This window comes from Lissotriton helveticus, chromosome 10 (genome assembly GCF_964261635.1).
Source record: "Lissotriton helveticus chromosome 10, aLisHel1.1, whole genome shotgun sequence".
NCBI classification, from domain to species: Eukaryota; Metazoa; Chordata; class Amphibia; order Caudata; family Salamandridae; genus Lissotriton; species Lissotriton helveticus.
The window spans coordinates 600,786,310-600,807,414 of record NC_136071.1 but is presented as its reverse complement, the minus strand read 5'-3'; the positions used below and the strand labels follow the sequence as shown (position 1 = coordinate 600,807,414).

The following is a 21,105-nucleotide window of genomic DNA, read 5'->3' as shown; positions in this document are numbered from 1 at the left end:
AAACACTAACTTTTCGGAGGGGAGGAGACTGTCAATCTTGAGGAGAGCTGAGTCAGGTGTCTACTTGGCTCTAAGAGTCCAAGCCCAAGCCGAGACACCAAAAAATGCAAATCTGTCAACAAATGACTTGAAAAAATATGATAATGACTTTAAAATGAAAGAAAAATTGTTTCCAACGTTTCTCAGTGTCTTAATTAAATACTTACGATTCTATAATTGTTTTGAGTGTCCTTCATTAAATTAACTTTTTTAAACATGAAAAATTAAAGAATACTCCTGTGCTCTGTCAATGTTGCCACAAATTACCCAAAACATGTCAGTTTGTCATATTTTCATTGTATATAAATTGCTACTAAATGTCGAGTAAAATTATTTTACATTAGCTGAATAAGAAGTGTGTATTTTGTAGAGCTCAGATCCTGTACTTAATTAATTCAATGTGCTTTCATACTGGTTGGTTAGTAAGAGAAATGATACATAGTAAAATATAGCAATGGTCCGTGGATCACACAATTTGGTCAAGTAGGGAAGCTGTAATAAGAGCCTGAGATTCCTAGTTGCATAGTTCATATGGACTGTAGGGTTTCATTCTTGTGTTTAACACCAAATGTAAGCGCTCTGTGTTCAATTATTGTTATTCAATAATTGTTAGTATAGAAAGTTCATTAACTACACTCATCACACCTTAAATCAAACTGAGACTGCCACATGTATATACTTGAGCGTACTTATAAGATTTAAGGGTGTGCTTTTCTGTTTGGAAACTGATGCTCAAACACAGTGACAGGACATCCCTGACTGAAATCTTGTTCCACTTCGAAAGCATGTCCTTGAAGATACGTGACCCGAGGAGCAAACTCTGAGTAGGCACATGAACCCTTTGTTCTTACTAATTATTTAACTCTGGTGACTGTGGTGTTTTGTAGCTCCTAAAAGTGATTTTATTTCTTTCTCTTAAGTCAGCCGAGCTAGTAGTAACATTAATATCAAATAGCATCTCCTGCCTTCCTTTACTCTGCTGGCTCGCCTGGCATGACAAAGGGAACCCTTTTAGGAAAGGCTCAATGCCACAGTGATGACAAATAATTTACAAAGCAAAGAGAGCAAAGAGCCCCACAGAGTTTGCTCCTAGATTGCTTTGTTTCAAGGAGACTTGTTTTGTCTGCCACTGTTTAGTCTCCAATTTCTAGTTAAAAAATCTGTTGATGGGAGATATTGTCCTCTGGATTCCCCCCACTTCAAAATCTGGGGGAAGGGAAGTGTGATATATCCCCCATGCCCCCCTCCGGTTCGTACGCCTAGGCCAGTTTCATCTGTGGCCATACATCATTTCCTTCTATCTTCCTGTCTTCCCCTGATTACAACTAGCTTCCCCCCCCCTTACAGGGCTCGCCTCAGACACATCCCCCTGTTCTAACCCTTTCCAAGACCGCTGGGTAAAAGATACTTTATAGGACCAATCTCGGGGTGCTTGAGTGCTTCAGAACCATCATTTAAAAAGAGTTCTGGCTGCTGAGTCTGTTTTCTCTTTCCATGCCAGTAGATAATCTAGTAGTCCTTTGACAATTTCCATTGGGCACGGCTGCTTGCTTTTATATCCAGTAGATATTCCCATATGTAAGATAAGCCCGTCTGATCCGCTTCTTCCTACAGAAGCAGTGTGGTAATGGGCTCTCTCCATTACCTAATGTAGAATGTGGGGGGTTGTACATTCGGTGATGTATTAGAATGTTGAGCTTCAGTTGAAGCACGCAGCTCTGGAGCAAGGTGGGTATACCTTGAGGACTTTTCCCATCATGGTGTATGGGGCTGTTAATAAATGAACTTATACCTATATCCAGAGTGGAAATAGTTATTACAGAATCGGTGACGAGGAGAAAAGTCGTGTTTTCATGCCCACCACCATTGACAACTGCATGAGTTAGCAAGAGGTTGCATACACATTGACCCGAAGCAGGAACAGTGAAGTCCCACAGGGGTAGAGAAAGGGAGAGCAGCTCACAGGCTTCCTGTGGAGGGCAACGGGCACAATACCCGCCCCTAAAAAGCAGACTCTACATTAGCAAAATCCGTTCTTCACAGCTGTCTGCCTCAAACCCAAGGTTTATTTTTAAAGTCTTGTGTTCGAATTCCTTGCATTCCCATGGGGTGATGTGAGGAAGGCGCTTGCAGCGGATTGGGCCGTCTGGCCTGGTTAGCCTGTGCTTGGGTGATCCACATGTCTAAGTAACTGTGGCAACTCACTTTAAACTGATATTCTATGTCTCTAGTTTGTATACGTGTTTTTCCAACAGCCAATGTGACTAGCTCTAATTGAAATTGATGCTGCACATTTTTGACCAGTTGCCAAGGCCCTGCCGAAGTAGATTGATATCCCACCCTGCGATGGCCAAGTGTAGGGCGCGAGAACACGGCCTGTACCTTTTCATCTAATTGACACACTCTTAAAAATTGATCGTGTTGTACACCGTTAATGAATGAAACGAAAACTAAATAACACTTCTTCTGCCAGATCTACTGTCTCACAAATCCTGAAAAAGCTCTTTCATCCTCTACTTTAGACGTGATATATCTGAATTTGCAGAAGCAGAACAAAACATCCTTGTGTGAGCATAATGAGAAGGCAAAACTATAAGAAGGATCGGTTAAAGGAGTTGGTTGAGACCCAGCTCCTGGACAGGCTGCTCCAGAGTCTTATGTGAGAGAGAATTCCTTTGCACTCAAACTGTACTCCAAAGGAAGGCATCATCTGGAAAAGATTGCTCAACGTAGAATAGATCAGTCTCTTAACACATGGCTCTATTGCTAATGCATACATGTGTAGTCTCCTTTAACATGGCCTGACAAGTGGCCTCATATGCCGTTTGTGACACCCTTCAGTCAGTCCTGGCCTTTTAGCCAGCGTGGTATTCTGGGACTTGTAGTTTCACTTTTGATATTGTAAGCATGGGCTAAAAAATGTCAGTATACAAATCTCTGATTATAGAGCCGTGGCTGGCCAAACATGTTGCATAAGATGTGGAATGTCACCTTTCTGCTGTGCTTCAGTGAGCCACTGTGTTCAATTATATTTGCAATTACTTTCTAAATTGTAGGTGTGGATTGCCGTCCTATGTGGTGTGTAAAATTTGGCAGATGCACTAGGTCGATTAAAAAAAATGCTCACCCATGTTACGGAGATTGTGGAAGTATTCTCTACGGCTGACATGTAGTTAATCCCTTTTGATGTATACAAAATGACGTGTAAAGAAAAGCAGAATTGGAAAGATGTATGGTATGGTGATAATGTGAGTAGCAGTGCAGGTATTAGATTGTATCTTTTCAGAAATATAGATAATCATTTTGTAGTGATGCTGCAGACTCTCTATAGCATGCCAGAAGGTACACTTTACGGATGGGCAGATGATTGTGTTCACAGTCCAGGCATCCAACCCGTATCTTACGAGGTGCTGCGTTGATTGTAGTCCCTACAAGCGATTAACCAGTGTTGGTCTATTCTGAAGACTCTCCAACCTGCCAGATGGGGGCACTAGTGTACTGGGTGGTATTTATACAAGTAGGATTAAGTTAAAGTCATCATACCAGTAGTTGTGGAGTGGGTTTTACCAATAGTATCAAAGTTCTTGCTTGCTTGTGGGCGCAATTTCCACTCATTTATGGGTTTTCATCAATCAAAATATGCATTTTGGATATATGGTTCCATGCATAAGATGCTTCACACCTCTCATTCCTCTTCATTTACATAGAGAATTGAATTTAGTTTTTGTAAAATCTGAAATGCGTTTTGGGTGTGCACCAAGTTTATCTTTGCCTGCTCAAGTTCTGGAAAAAGGGATACACTAAAAGGCAGTTATATTTCAGTGCAAATTGTTCCTTTAAAATTAATGACATCCACAAAAAGTTTTGAATTCCTGTTTGGGTTCACCTGCATGATGAACCCAACTGTTTTTCTGCCTTGATTAAAAAGGTTAAGACATTGGAGGCAAATATAGTTCGACAACTGGCATATTGATTCCAGTTGAATCTCTGCAGTTGCTTCCTGTGATCGTGCCTTTGGTTTCTATGTACTTACCTGCAGCTTTTCCAGCTGAATTGTGTCAGAGTGTTCTGTACATAGGCAAGTTATTTTTTCACTCTTCTCATTTAACTAAAAGCATGCTCTCATCCTGAAGCCAGTTTACGGTTTTAGATACAGGCGTGTCTGCTTGTGGTTGGGTCTAATTTGGAGTCTGGATCGTCTACAAAGAATGTATTGTGCAACATGAACTGTAGTCCTAGATAGATGTAAGGGTTTGGCTTTCTAGTCTGTTGACAACCAAGATGGAGCAACGGCTTGCAGCTGATCACACCCCCCTCCCTCCATTTTATTTTTTAGTAATGGGAACAAATGTGGCAGGCCGCTGCGTCAATGTTTTTAGCAGTGTTTAGTGTCGCTTACCCCTTCTTCTTAGAACTGGCATAGGCACCCAACCCACTCTGTTGCAGCCGAACCTGCAACTGATCCACCAGAATTTCTGTTCAATAACTAAGCAACAGATGCTTAGTTGACATGTTGATTTGAATTTTGTTGGATGTGATGTCACCAGGGCTACAGACTATTGCAGTGGTGTAAAGGTTTATTGGCAAATCTGTATTTTGTTAGTGTAGAACTTTAAATAAAGTTCTTTAAAAAAAAAAGTTTCTTTGGAAGCACAGTGAATTCTTTACAATTCCTCCTGGCACAGGTAGAATCGCAGATGCCTCGCATCCTGATCCGTGATAACTTGATACTGCTTGCTTCCTGCATGCCAGATCCTAATAAATGGAACTGATCGTTTGACCCACCGTCACTTACCAATATTTGTCCACAGTGCACACAAAGCGAGTAAACGTTTGGAGAGCTTTAAAGTGTGTTTCACTTGGGTGCACCTGCATAGCTTTTCTGGGATTTTGGACCGATAGAACTTCACTGTTTGCTCTTCTGTACAGTAGGTTGCACTGAGGCATATCACATAATTATCTAACAGCTGAGGTGAAGTCGGCTATGCCAATATTCATTTTGTTGGCAGAGGCCATATTAAACTTCTCCCGTGGTTTGTAGCACTTCACTGCAGTTATGTTTAGTTGATTACCTGGATGGAATAAAATTGGTGAATCCATCATGCTCTGCACATGTAAAGGGGTTTTGTGTTTACCATTAGAAAGGATCATTTCCGGTAACTAACCATCTAACAAAACATGATTTGTATGGTCCTTGATGGCAGTGGTTGCCAAATAGCTGTTTGTCATCGGGACCACCTTGCGGTCTCCCTGACTTTTTAGCTCTAAGCTTGCTTGGGTTTTTAGCTTTAATTTTTCTACTCTACATAGAGGCCTGCAAGTCCCAGTAGGCAGAGTCGTTGTGGTTCAGGTTGACCCTTGCAATATGGGGCTAGTTTTCAACAATAAAAAATCTTTTTGTGTCTTTGAACCGATTTGTACACTGAGATACACATGAAATTCAGGAGCAATGGGAATTCAGTCTACTGGATAATACTCACAACTGTACAGTGCTCTACATTGAAAAAAATGTAAATGGAGCTGTTCCTTCAGTCAAATCACTGATACCTTTCTGCCCCAAGGAGCTGGAGCCTCTCTGAGCATGCTCAGTACATATCCCTTGAAGAACTGCAGGAGCGCGGGTCCAGGTAGGGTGTACCCATTTGAAGCTCTGACACTGTGGAGGAGCGTAAGAAGGTACCTTCCTTAATGAAACCCGGCTCGGTGTGTTTTGTTTAGCCTTGTTGTAGACTCGGTCTCTACTGGGTTTCCCAGTGAGTTGTTAATATGTGTGGCTAGCAGGCCTTGTACGGTGCGTTCTCCAAGCTGGTACAGTAAACTATATCTGACATGTTGAGAATAGCCAAACCTCCCTGGATACATCATTCTACTTCTGGCCTGCAGAGCCACGATAAACTCACCCTGCTGCAGCTGATATTGTTTTGAAGCATACACATTACCTCATGTCCATTTATGTTGCTCCTGTGGGAGTACATTTTCGTTAAGGTGGAACCATTTTAGATTCACAGTCTTCACTTGGAGTTCCTGGCAGCGGGGATTGTTCTTCTGGTCGTGACTCTTAAAAGGATGCTCGTGCTAAGGAACTGTTAATGCCAAGTGAGTTATCAGAGGCCCTGCTGCCCTTCGATGCACAGACTGAGAACCCTGATTATATTTAGGAATTGTTTGTGCATTTTACAAAAGGATCATAATATCATGTAGGTAAATATTACTGAGTGGATCTGCGCTTTAATTAATTACTTGCACCCAGAGCATAATTTGTGTGTGTGGGGGGGGGAACAAGTGCAAATGCCCAAACTATTACTTAGAAACCCGCACCTGGTACTGCCGAATCCCTGGGTTGCTGAATAACCAGGCTGCCTAATTTTGATCCCACCTCATGCCCCTTTATTTTACCACCCTACCCGTCATGTCTCTTTATATGACTCTTTATGTTCTTTTTTTTGTTTTTATCCCATCTTTTTTTTTTTCTTTTTTGTCAGGGGTTTCCTTTCTTCCCTCTCTGTCTCTATCTTTCTTTCTCTGAGCCCTAGTCTAATGACGAAAAATAAATGTCAGTGCCCGCCACCTGCAAACAACTGCACGGAAAAGGCACGATTGCACCCAGAAACAGTCTCGCAGACTCTTTACGCATTTTTGAAGGCATTGGTTTTAGCCGCCACGCCCCTCTGGTTGACCACCTCTACAGTGAGAACTTTTTACCAATCTCATTCAGTTCCAATTTCCAATTGGTCTTGTATGGGAATGCGTGCAGTACAACACTTTATCCGTTTATTCAACTCTCTCTGCGATTTTTTTTTTACATGTTTCTTTCTTTTCCTCACCTTGCGAGCCTTGTGACAGGACGAAGACAACACACATTTTGGTGTTCTTCATATCCTCCACCATCGAGGTGAATCCGATTATATTATACAAGGTAAATTCTCCCCACCCCCAAAAAATGGCAGCAAAAGTGCGTGTTGGTTAGATGCGCCCTTGTTCGTGCAGTGTTTACAGAAAGTGCTGTTGTGAGCACCCAATGCACGTCTTGCACGACGTCCTCTGTGCACGTCGCCCCCACATCCAACTTTTAAGCACCTGGAAGTGCTGTAATGAGCGCGCCAGTCACTCTGAGGACTGTGATAAGCACCTGCAAATGGTGTTCCTAAACATCCGAGGCACTATGTGTGCGGCCTCTTTGCAAGGAGCTGCAGCAAATATATAAAACACCCTTTATGTCAATCTTGGGAGAGGAATGAAAGTCTCTCTGACTTGCAGCTTTCAAAATATCGGGAAATAAGTATGGCGGCCATGTGCTTTCTCGGTATGGCGCTTTTGCCCTCAAATGGGGTATGAAAAGTTTTTTCTCTCTCTCTCTTTTTTTCGCTCTCTCTCCCTCTTTCTTTATCTATCTCCCTCTTCCTTTATCTCTCTCCCTCTTTCTCGCTCTCTGTCTTGCGCTCTCTCTCTCTCTCTCTCTCTCTCTCTCTCTCTCTCTCTCTCTCTCTCTCTCTCTCTCTCTCTCTCTCTCTCTCTCTCTCTCTCTCTCTCTCTCTCTCTATATATATATATATATATATATATATATATATATATATATATATATATTGGTACTAAACTTTGAAAGGGCAGTACTCCTGCACAAGGCAGAGATAATACACACGTTTTTTTTAAAGTATTTTATGCAGCATAATAAATGTGTTGATAAATGTAATATAATACATTTCCATTATTTGTTCTAGAAAGTGCCATTTTAAAGGAATGTTATGAGGCCATTATAGTATCCAAAATATTAAGCAGGCCAATAGACATCTCCGTTATATTTTACTGCAGAGAGCTACTGAAATGTAACTTGGACCTCCGTGTTTGCGTTTCATAATTGACAGTAACAGCGTTTGCATAGTGCGGCTTTGTAGTGCTCGTGGCAGTAGGGGTGTTCACTGACTGGAGTCACAGTGGTTGAGTGTGTTTTTGTCGTGTCTGTGTGTCAGATCATTCTAGTGCTTGGGAGATGGTTCCTGCTGTCTTTGTATAAACTTCATGTTTCTGTTTCTATTCGAATTCCCTGGCTGGTCAATCTCTTCAGGCACCCAGCAGACATCACCAACAAACAAATATTGTTAAAAGAAAATCATTAGTCTGCTGTACTAGACTATTGAAGCGAGCATCTGTAGGTCACATTGGCCAGTCCTCAGCAGGGCCCTCCAAAGGGCATTTGTGGTCTTCAGGAGTAAACAAACAGCAGTGGTAGGAAGGACGGCACCTACACGTGCCCGGCTCAATCTTCAGCTGGACCTCCTGTCTGTGAACCTTGTGTTCATGAGTTGGTTGTTTTTCCTCTGGCTGGAGATTGTACCATCTAGGAGAAAAGTGAAGTGGACCATGGTTAAGTGATGCATCTTAATTCTTTAGCTCATCTACGGTAGGTGCCCTCCAAGGCTTCCTACTTTCCACTCCCTTCTAATCTCTTACTTACACCGTCCCCTACCTTCCCCACACCAAGTATGAACTTAGCACGAGGGAATTCAGTGTTTGGAACGGATGTACAGTGCCTTGATCCCTCCTCTTCGTTCTGTCATTAATTTTGTGTTTTCCTGTTCTAGAATGACCCAGCCAGTCACACTGAAAGCAGAGACAGGACGTGTAGGGTGATGGTAGAAAGAGGCATGAGGTAGAATCAATATCTGTCTTGGGATTCAGCAAAGCCTGCATTCAGTAGCCGGCTCCTGAGGAGAAACTTTGGGCCTCTTTTTTTTTTTTAAACGCAAATTAAGCACTTCATGAAACAGTACGTTGAGGCCAAACCAAGCCAAATTTCCAGCATTGTCTTGGTCGGAGAGGGCATTGGGGAGAGCAGCGTTTTTGTGTGTGGACGCCCTGTGGCCGCCCAGCCCCGGAGCACTCGCTCCACTCCTGGTGAGGGAAAGCCGGTCTAACATGGAAGAATCTGCAGGATGACCCTCAGCGCCGGCTGGAGTATCTATAGCGCGATGAGTAATATCCTGCCAGCCAATCAACAGGAAGAGAACTCTTGGAGTGTTTAGATACGACTCGGGGATCGTCCTGGAGCGGCGGCCACTTTTTACCGTATTCAACCGAGGAAACGCGACTCTACAAATGAGTATTTACAAAGAGATATGGTGCGGTGACCATACAAAAAATATATCCGTGCTGCAGCCTTTCAGGCTACTTTTCATTGCCTGCTCGTTCAATGGAACCGCTAAGAAGTCGCATATTTTAGGGAGCTAGCTTAATATCGTCCAATAACAATCGGAGTATTGGTCCATGACGTACACAAACTGTAAATGCAGAAAAAAAAGAAACGCAGCCCATTTCAGGTTCTCTGCTCTTTTTTTGTGCGGTATCTGGAGGCGTTTTAAAAATGGTCATCTGTTTATGGAAGCCAGGTTTATAAAAAAAACTGGTGGGGCCTAGGTCACATTAACCAGTTCTGCATATAAATTGGGAAACATGCTGGTAGAAATATATGCAAATTAATGCTGGTGAAATATATGCAAATTAATACATCTTAAGATTCGATTTCAGTCCAGCCAGGGTCAAACTGGGACATAAAGTAGGCCCAGGTACCAAAATAAGTGTACCCCATTTGTGAATTAGCTAAAAAAAAAAGTGGCCCATGTATGCAAATTGGCGGAGTTTTGAATTTGTAAAGACACGATGTATAAATATTTTGCAAGCTATGGAAGACTGCAAGGATTTGAGCTTGCAGCAGACAATATCTGTATTAATATTGGGTAAATCAACAGTAAAAAAACAGCTCAGCAGATCATAATATGGACCCACAGCCATAAAAAACGGCCCCCACACTGGCCTGTCAGACCTGCCTATCGGGGGTACTGCCCTGCAAGCGAGTCTGACCCAGGCAGACATTTTCACTATAGTGAAGTCATATCAAATGCCTTATCCATGCACAATTGTATGATTTAAATTAAATAGTTCACTTCCAGGGAACAAACATGTGAACAGTGTTTACAGTTGTCTTTGAATGCAAAACTGGTAACACTATTCAAAATGGACTACTTTGCTTTGGAAAATTTTAAAAATAGCACCCAAGTGAACTTATGTTAGTACTTCGTTCAGGAAGAACTGGTTTTCATGCCAAAAACGCTATACATGTTGGGATTTTTACTCCCTATTTACAATGTTGAACTAAAAAAGAACGGCGTTCCAGAATACAACACCAGAAAGCCAGGAGTGGCAGAAGACATCACACCTGAGACTAGACCACTTGGCACCTATGTCGAATGTTAGTTTAAATTTTTGGAGGCAATCCCAGTTTAATCAAGAAGTGGTGAAATAGTATATATTTAATTTCAGTTGTAAATGTTCTGTTTTACATTTCCAGTGCCAATGGACACCTTTCCACATTCCTATGAAACAATGGATCTTGGTAAAAATATTACCTATTACAGTGAGACCACCTTGAGGTGTAGTTCCTATTTCCTATAACATGACACTGCCGGGAAATCCAACCATCCTGTTGTCACGCTGCAGAGAAGGAGCAATTGAACACATCTGAGGAGATGGCTTTAGTGTGCTTTCAACTGCTGCAGTGGGGAGCCCTTCGGCTGAAATATTGCTGGGTTTGAGCCCCAGGGCCACTTAGAAGTTGGTACCCATGGTCAACGATACACATATTTTTAACAACATGATCTAATCGAATTTGTAACAAATGGCATGATTAGTAACAACTGCTGGATCTAATTTTGACGCCAGTACACTGATTCTTGAAAAAGAAAAAAAAAAGAATTGTGCTCCCATAGAATTATGCCTACCTTTTAGAGTGTATTTTTTACTTCACCGTGCATTAACAGTTCACAACACCACTACCTCCACTATCACCTTTGACTTTATGCTTTTCTTTGACCCTCTACTGGGTTCTGCTGCCTTTTGGCTAGGTTCGCATTATAGAAATATCTTCTACTTACCTACATTTTGTGCAAAAGTTACAGTTCTGAACTCTGTGGTGAATTGCAAGGTTCTCATATACAAAACTATTTTTATATGCATAAACATAACAGGTATGCAGGTGGGATTTATTCCTGCCATTGACGACTTTTAAACGTTCCACCATATCTAGGGTGAAGTTGGTGCTGCCAACAGTTTGTGAATACCACAAGTATGTGAGAGTTCACTCCGCAGGGGCAACCCTCTTCTTTCTTACCCGCACAACTGGCCCCTTGGGGCTGATTTGCTAAAATATAATAATATAAGATGCTGGTATAATATGGCGTGTAAACTTAGTCCAAACTTGAGTTTATTGAGGTATTTCAGCACCCTTAGTCTAACTTGGGTGCACAGATAACCGTTTCTGTGCAGCATAAAGGGAATGGACGGGCAAATTGATAGCTCCATTTCAGTACCCTCAAGCAATTCTTGCTTTTTTACTACCAATGTGCTTGATTCAGACTACCTTTCATTTTATAAATTACCACTAAATCCGAATATCGGCAATGGAACGAAGATCATATCCACCGATGGCTGAGATTTGTTGACTTGAACCTGGTATACAGTGACCCCATGCCCATGGTTAACATGTATGCTCTCCAAATGCCAAATAACCATGTCAACGTCAAGAGAAGCACTGCACTATTTGTCAGGTGTTTCCTAATAGTTTCTGTGTTCTTTGAGTCCTGCTCTTGGGTATTTCAACAGGGTCGAGCTTGCAACCTACACTGACTTTGCAGCCAACTTTAAAATAGCAATGTTGTCCTTCCTTCTTTGTGTTATGTGGGCTCTTGCAAGCTAAGGTTAGGACGAGATCCTAAGGAGTCTAGATAAAGTATGAATTGAGGCAATGTCATCTCTTCATGGGTAAAAATCAGGGTTGCTGTAGTGTCGACATGGAGTCTAAACGGTGTCCTCGCTCCCTGCATGGTGCCGTGATAAACGTATAATGTTGTGGCAAGTCAAGTAAGGCTTTTCTTTAGTTAGTCTGTGTAGATATTGTTGTTTGGTTTTTCAGAATTAGAGTTGAATGAATGGTTTGCTCTTTGAGGTTTTATTTATGTTTAATAAAAAATCTTACAAAATGAAATAAAGAGTGTTTACATTCCTGGAACGTTAGGGCCGGTAGTGTGAAGTTGTACATGTCAAATAAAAAGGGACATGTGTTTTTCTAATAAAATCAACTCTTTTGTTAAGTAACTATTATCAAACTTGTATCGCTTTATAGAGGTTCCAAAGAATTTAATAAACAGTGATAATGTTTTTCATCATGCACTGTAAGGAAAAATAAGCAAGGTAAAGCTTTAAAGCCTGCATTTTACTACCTTCAATTCTTCTTCCAACCTAGTTGAAAATCCCAAAGTAATAACATTGCCCCTTAAGCCAAATTAAAGCATCCTCCAGGGCCACTTAGTACACTCCATGTCTGGAATTCTGGAAAATCAGGAGTAAGTCACTCTAAAATGTGTGTGAATTGGGAATATTCTGCTTAATTTTCGAGTATTTGTTCCTACCTTTATTGGACACTCCATGTTTATTGTGTCCAGTTCTTGTAACCTTATCTGGAATGTTGTCTAGTTCTGGAGGGCACCTCTGTTATGTTGTGTGTTGGCTCTTTCCATAATGTCAGACACTAAGTTCAGATTTAGGTTTGGATTCAAGCCAAACTGTCAACATAGCGTTTGGTGTTTGTTTTGGGAATGATTTAGGAACGGATAAATGGATTTGTAGTACGTAACAAGAAAATCTCAGACGGCGTTGGTCTTTGTTTTGACAAGTTTGGTGCCAGTCTGTCTACTGGGTTTGGGGCATGATTTGATAAACACTCGTATGATAATATCACTGTGAAACATACAGGCTGGGCCACCTTTCTACATCTCTCTAGTAAGCCTACATGACAAGTAATACCATCACCCATGCATGTGAACAGGTGCTCATCATTGCACACATGATTTATAGAATTGGGACCATGCTAGAATTAGATGGGGGATGTCTACTGGAGCCCTTGCTATAGTTGTAAATATAAAATACACAAAAGGTGATGGGAAGAATTCTTCATTTTATCTAACAGCTGACAATCGCTCAGTTTGCATTCCACTACATCATTCTTTTGTCCACTATGCCACCTCATTTAGAGCAGTGGTCTTTAAACTTTTTTATGCTGTGCTCCCCCCTAGCGGAAATAAAAATCCTCGGGCCTCTAAAAAAAAAAAAAAAAAAAAAATCAAACATTTGCTATTAAATTGGTAATTTTTAAATATGTCTAGATTTATTTAAACATTGCAGTGAAGTCCTGTGACTGTTTTAAAAATGCAATCAAATACATTATTGGCAAAGAAACTATTCTGGTCAGGCAGGCCTTACTAAAGTGTAACATTTTCCACGGTGTAATTATTAGAATTGGGGGTGGGAGTTTTGAAGAATATTAGGAGCCCCTTCCCTTTTGACTCCTACTGCCAGGTAGGATATAAATGAGAAAAGATGTTAGTGAAGGCCCATTACAGAGCCTTGCTGCAGCTCATTTTTTTCTGATTAATACAAAGCACTGTTATTAGCATAATACTACTTTTGGCAGGAGTCTGCCACTCCCTGGAATCAAGTGAGGCCCCCACTTGGGCGACCAGCACCACTGTTTGAAGACCCCTGGTTTAGAGTCCGCCATATGCAAATCCCACTTGACCCTGCTCCAATAGAAAGAGTCCAGCCCGAAACTGTCAGGCCCTCGCTAAACTGGATCACAAGCAACTCAAGACCAGGCTCGCCCTGATTGGGTCTCCTCGGGGGTGTGTAGCATAGTTTGCCCAAACATGTGTCCACTGATCACAGTGCCACTGGAACCGAGCTACACCTGACTGAAGAGGCCCAATCGGGGTGAAACCGATCCTGGGTTGCTTGTGTTTCGGTTCAGGGAGGATCTTTCCTGGCCGTTCGGACTGGGCCGTTCCTGTTGGAGCAGGTCAAGATTGGTTTACATATGGGTGGGTCCCAATTGAGGTGGCACGAAGGACGCAGAAGATGGGTACAGAGGTAATATTCCTTTTGGAAGAGCAAGGCTTACAGTAGTTGATGCCACAAGCATGCACCGCCTCTTTGCAGACACTATGGATGCACAGCACTGTAGCCCATTGCCACCTCTCCTCCTTCCCCAAAATAAACCATACAGGGACAAATGTATTTTCCGGATATTTGCAGCACTTTCAGCGCACGTGGGCTCTCTAATAGACATGCAGAATTTCTTAGGAGGAGCAAGGCATTCGCTTGCGTTTCCTCACAGTGAACTATGAGCTCTTTTTCCCCCTATGCAGATTAGTTGCAAAAGCACGCTGAAAAAAATGCATTTTGCCATAGCTACAACCCTGAGGCTGCTGAGCTCCATCTCGGCCGGTGTCCTTGAGAGCTGTGTCAAGAGCACGGCCTAGATTAGCCGGGTGCGTCTGCAGAATACATTTGAAAACACTGACAACCCGTGGACTTGAGCGCTGGGCCCAAGCGGGCCCCGGTATGTTATTAGAGTATGACGCACACACTAACGGAAGTCCAAGTGCCTCAACAGTAATATTTTTTCTGTGATACAACGGCCCTTCTTCCAGATTCTAGTATACTTTGCATATACGAATACACTTCGCTGTACGAAATGGCATCTATTTTGTGTGCCACGATTTTAAACCTTTTTTTTCCATTTCATCGGTCTGGAGAATGTAAGTCTTGCAGGTTTTTAAAAACATCTCTGTATCTGCTGCATAGGCGCAACTAGATTGGAACCAGATTTCGGGAGTGGGGGGGCTAATTCTTCCAGCAATATGCAGAGTGGAGATGCAGGGGCTCTACGAAGGGGTGAAAAAAATAACAAAGCTTCTTTAACAAGAAAATGGTCTTTTAAAGACCTGTGAAGTACTCAAAAACTGTCTGTGTGTGTGCCCAAGAAGATGTCTCAGCCCTGGCTGACACACACGAAGGGGCGGGGGGCTGAAGCCATTTGAGACCTATGTTGCACGCCTGATCTGCTGCATTGTTAATATATATATATATATATATATATATATATATATAAAAAATGTGTGTGTGTATGTATGCATGTGTGTGTGTGTATATATATATATATATGTATGTATGTATATATATATATATATATAACACTTTCAGACATCCCTCTTCACTCATTGGTCTGTTGTTGTTTCATTCACAAGAAGCACATCTATAAAACGTTACAAAAGCGATGACAAATCAAGCATTGGCAAAGCCAAAGGGCTGGGAGCCATTGCCAAGCCTATTGGCTTTGCCAAATCTCATATAATGTTTCTGGACTTAGAAATAGTAAGCTGTTACAAAACTGCTTCTGATTGTAGGTGATACGTTTCAAGCATATTTGCATTTTGATAGAATGAGTATTATCCCTAGGGGAACAGGACACGGCGTGAGATGGTTGTGACACGCCAGAAGGTGTCCACCAAGAAGTTTGGGGCAGATAGAGCAGTGAGAATATATATATTTTTTAGCTTTGTAAATTTGTGCACACTGCACCACGAGGGTGGTCAGTGTTTCCATAGTCCCGGGCAGCAAATAAAAAAAAAAAAAACTTGCCCTTATTTATTTCTTGCAGCTTACAGATGTCTCGGCTGTGACCTGTTCTGAATGGTGTGCAGTGCAGACATACAACAAACACAAGGCACTTGAGTGTAAATTAGGCCTGTTTAAAAGAAACCCAATGCAAACATTTTATTCCGACAGCATTTATGTGCTAAAACGTTTTTCCTGTTATTTTAATCATTTAAAAAAACATAGTGATTGGATTCTGCCTGCCCCATACAGCGTGCTCACAACAGCTTTCTCAACCAGGAACCATCAATCACTGCCCTACAACAGAGTGAAGCAAGGCCTCCTATCCAGTCCTATACATTCTGCAGCCCAAGATACCTTCAATTGATCTTCGAGGCACCTTATAACAGTTAATGGAGATCCTGAAACAGTAGGGAAAATCCTCTCCGGACTACTAAAAGCACTCCAGTGCCCTACCAGTTGCAAACTGTGCAAGGAAATCGCCTAATTTACGTCAGGACTTTTGTTCACTGTTGAGACTGTCAGTGGTTCCACAATGTCATTAACCAAAGTACAATACTTTTTGATCAAAGTAGCAATTTATATTTTTTATGCTGCTCTTACTCTTCTGCAGGGGCACCAAGCGCGTTGCATTGTAAAGAGTAAATACGAGGTCAGAACAGAAATATGAGCTTGGTATAAAGTTGAAATTCCACAAATAACATTGGTCAAGCAGTGCAAAAAGCAACATTGTGTGCAAGAAAAGGTTAGCCACCATGTTATCTGGTCTACAATGCTCAAACTCCTAACTTAGATACCTTTCATTAGAGTAGCTAGTAATAATGTAGTAACATGTACAATATAGGTTTTTCTCATATATGCAGTAACACATTAAAAGTGGGGACCGAGTAGACCTGGCCAGGTGTGCTGAGGAATGGCTGCTTTTCCCAGAGCTCCATGTGGTTGTTAGGCTTCCTCTCTATGGCCTCCCTGAGTGGAGTGAGTGTATCCTGACACTGTGGCTGGTAAACGTAGGAAAAAAGAGTGGAGCACAAGCCTGCACCCGGTGCCTGGTTCTGAGGAGAAGAAAGATAGTCTGAGAGGGAGCGAGCGAAAGGGTGGGCATAGAGAGAAAGATACAGTATTAGGAAGCTGGAGAAGGAGGTTGGTATGCTATTGGCAATTGGGATTGGGTTGTGGGCTCAGGAACCGTGAAGTAAAAGTTGGAGCAAAGTGAAATGTGAATCGTGGAATGCGAAGAACTGAGACAGGAAGAAGGCACAGAGTAAAGGGGCAGTCACTTAGTAAAAAGAGTGTTTCGGAAGGTGGAGGAGACAACCTTATGAGGACAAGCTGTAAAAGGAGGTAGAATAAGAACAGTAAAGAGTAAACGAGGCGGCATAGTCCCAGGAGCTGAGGAATCAAATGTAGTGCCCAGTGGGGAGATGGCGAGGCCTACCACTGGCATGAACACCTCTGGACAAATGCCTGAGAATGTGTCCAGATTTAAAGCGAAGTGCATGACATTTCGAAGAAATATTCACTTACCTTTTATCTGCTCTTCAGTACAAAATTTGTCAAACAACCTGCAAATCTAGTATCCTTCCCAGAGGCCCATATCCACACCCTGGTTTGCTACCTTTTAGTCCAGCATCCATACTAGTGGGCAGCTTACGAGTAGACTCGACTGGTATTCCCGGGCTTTTGTTGTCCTACAGATTTGAAGTGACCTGGTGTTCTGAAATTACTGCCTGCTGGAACACTGGGCAGGGACTGTGAGCTTGGGCACAGCCCAACCTTCACAACAGACCCCTTCCTTCTCCACTGCTTCCTCTGAACACAGGAGAACCTACCCCAACGTCTGGCTAAACCCACTGCCCTACATTGGGTCTGCTCCCATTTACCACCTGCTCAGACCGTGAGGTAAATATCAGTAGAAAAGTTCCCGGAATCGGGGTTAACCATATGGTAAAGTATAAAGTAATCCCACGTCTGCATTGTTTTTCCCTATCCACGGGACTGAAATTTGTGAATGCACCCAGGATTTACCAGTCGAAATCCTGTGCCAGCCCCCCTCCCCCCCCCGTAATTCCAGGACCCATGGATTTTGTAATTACCCCCTAAATGTGGTGCTTTGAGTGTTCTGGCCCCTGGAGTCATCAAAACATCAGGAGAATTTGCTGATAGACAATGGAGCAGCTACCATTCCAAGGTAACAACCCAAGATATTGTATAATGAGGATCAAAGAACCAACACTGCCCCAAATGGATCCTTAGAAGCACCCTTTTGGCAAAGCAAGGGCATATGCATCCAGCTGCTTCTTTCTGTGCAGTCCATTTCTTTCGAAAAATCCCACTCTTGTAGTTTTCACCAAGTTGCGCCATAGTGTCATTATGCCGAAACATATATATGAAAGGCATAATCTGAGAACAGTGAGTTTTTAGTGGCGTTGCCTAGATGCTTTTAAGTGCATTGACTTTCAGTTCCCCTTTATTAAGGGAAGTTTTATTCCCTAAAAACCCATTTACGTATTTCTTCCAGGCGAAGGAACGCTGTCCAACATGTCAAGCAAAATGATCTTTCTCTGGCATATTTTAAGATGCTCGTCAGGCCCTCTTTGGGTATTTCGGGACAAGGTCTGAACACTGAGTGCATTTCGGCTGTGTCGCTATTCCATTAACCTTTCAACAAGTGTAAAGCTATATTTATTGTTAGCCAATTCAGTGGTATTAATTTTCACGGCTTTAGAAGGTTTGAAGCAGGGTAGGACAATCTGTGACCTTTGGGTCAAACACAGATCCCTCAGTAAACGCATGCGTCCACTGAACTATCACCACTATTGCACCCCCTTTTTTTTTTAATCCATAGCATTGTGACAAATGGAGGTGCCCCATGCGGCTCACACCTGCAATTAGACCATTGTACAGCATAGGATGTGACCAGTTGAAAGGACTAACAATTTAGATTTATATATATATGTACGTATGTCTCTGTATTTCTGTAATCTTTCTCAGTTTAGATAACTGATCTATGTTGTATTAATAATTACAAATATTCACATGTGAATTAATGAGTCCTGCGATGTAATGACTCTAATGTCATTAAAACGTACATACGATCTACCGGCTCCCGACGTAGTGTCTGCGATGTAGTGGCTCCCAGTATCCTGAAATGTAGTGGGGGTGAACCCAGGATATGCAGCGTGTAAACAATGGATACGTTGAAGTTTAAATTGAGAGGGTATAAATACAGAAGAGAGAACAAAAACTAAACAGGCTGCATATTCATCAATTTAGGTACTGCAGTAGCTTAACACCCAGCCAAGCCCATCATGTGTGGAAGATGGAAATGAGATGTCAGTGACGGATGGAATGAGTGTGTTACGCTTTTTTTGATTGTGTGACAAAATAGCTAGAAGATGACTGGATTTCCATATTAATTGCACAATTGTTTAGAGTCGTATTGTAACATATTGTTTTGTGAAAGCGTTTAAAGACATAATTAGTGAGTTTTTTGTTATGGTCAGATTCATTATTATTATTATATTTTCCTTATCGGTCATGGCAACAGTGGTTATCTTATGGCGGTAATGCACTTTTTGTCATTTAAAAACGTGATTCAATCCAGGTGTGATCATAGTTGATGTGATAACTGATCCTATCTAATGCTTAATGTGGCATTGTACATGTGAAAATGTTGCACGTGAAGTGCGGGTGGTAAATTAGGTGACAGTAACTGATGAATTTACCATCTTTGTCTGCTTTGTAATATGTCCCATATATGTAGTCCATCATCATCTAACTTTCTATACCCTGTTTTTTTAAAGTAAATGATGTGTTTTTATACATGTCCAGCTGATACAAAGTCAAATAGTGAGGTAGATGTTTTTCTTTGCTGTATGTAATGTTCTCAAAGATTTACTTGATTTGTGTCTGTGTTGAAATTCAGTCAATTTTGTCATTGTTGATAAATTGCATTTTTAAACTATTTTGTGGGTGCTTCTTGATGTTTGTGAACATTGTTGAAAAGTATAGTGTTGCCTAGAAGGATTTTCTGGACTCTCTACATCAGAGATGTTTGATCAGCTGACACAAAGTGCATTTGAGTGTTTTATTGTGATGTTCATTTTGTAACAAAATAATGTCTTCCCTGTGGGTGTATGGTTTAAGAGTTATTAGGAAATGATTCACTTTTGTGGGTGTATGGTGTTGGAAATGATTCACTTGTATCATCTCCATGTATTTCTGAAGTGCTTGGTCTATGTGTGCCGATGAGATAAATGTCTTGAGTCTGATTATTGTGTATGCCAACTTAGCGTGTCTTTGTAGGTCTTTAGTAGCTTGCTTGTGGCTCTATGTAGGGGCATTATGCCTTTCGTATAATGTTGTGTGTTTTATTACACGAGCAGACAGCATATTCCATGTAGCATGTCTTAGTATCCTCAGCAAGAATTGGGCTTCGCCCGTGACTGGCTCTATCTGGAGAAATGGCATACGGTATGTGCTTCCATGCGAGTGTGTTGAGCTTTGTGTGTAATGTAGTGAACTTTATTATAACATGTTTAGGAATAGTATATTACATGTTGTGCACATTTCTAGCATCAACTCTATGCAGGTGTAGAACACCTGGTAAGGCTCCATGTGTCATAAGTTAATTGTGCCTCTTGTGCAGTGCAGTGACCGGTACATACTGTTTTTGAACATTAACGCGATGATGTGCAAAGTTATAAAATTAGGAGGGCTTTGCCCATTCCCAGTTTCAATTATGGTTCATTTAAAATGTTCTTTTGGACCCCTAAATGTTCATAACCTGATGCTATCTCTCGAGCGCACTTGCTTTGCCCCAGTGCAATCTAAACATCTTCCTTTGCTTGCGAATACTTATTTTTTGTTCACATACATATATGGATATATCCCGTGCAGGCACGTTTGCATTGGTTTTTGCATTTTGTTTTGATTTTTTTGTTTAACCCTAAAAATGGCTGAATGAACATCCCCAACAAAAGGCCCAGAATAGATCTGCACACTCTGTGCTTGCCAAATACAGTGTGTTTTCCTGCAGAAGATTTTGACTTCTTTTGGAAGGAATTTGCCTAGGGCGATTTCCATGCTATTTGGAAAAAAAACGTCGATTTTACGACCGCTCTTGTAATTTATGACCTCTCTGATAAATGCGCATCATTAACCACGAGCTGAAGAAAGTAAATAGCATTTAATTGGGGTCCAAAATGGAAATTTGTTTCAAGTGAGTTGTTGGTCCTAACTACAGTGCGACAAATAAGCCTCTGTAATACGGTAAGTGTACCTTGGCAAACCCAAGCCTGCCTTTGATGGTTTCATGTTGGTGCTCATCTGGAAGCTATTGTATATTTAGTTTGTATTCCGTTTTCTCCCGACTTCATTCTTGTGTGGTTTGCTTTTCCGTTACTATGGAGAACTGCCCTTATCTGTTGGTTTGAGTGCTCAGTATTTGGTATATTTACTAAGTGAATGCTGCAGTTTGTAAAACAGTTTGTGCTAAAATATCGCTGCTCACTTTGCAGAGACATCCATTTGATGAATGTTTTATTTGTACTATCACTC

The 21,105-nt window shown here is 41.6% G+C and overlaps 1 protein-coding gene across 2 annotated transcripts in view; it reads left to right on the top strand.

The window, feature by feature from the left end:
* The window catches only part of ADCY9 (adenylate cyclase 9), a 508,932-nt gene that overhangs the window by 3,905 nt on the left and 483,922 nt on the right, over positions 1–21,105 (top strand). The window lies entirely within an intron of this gene.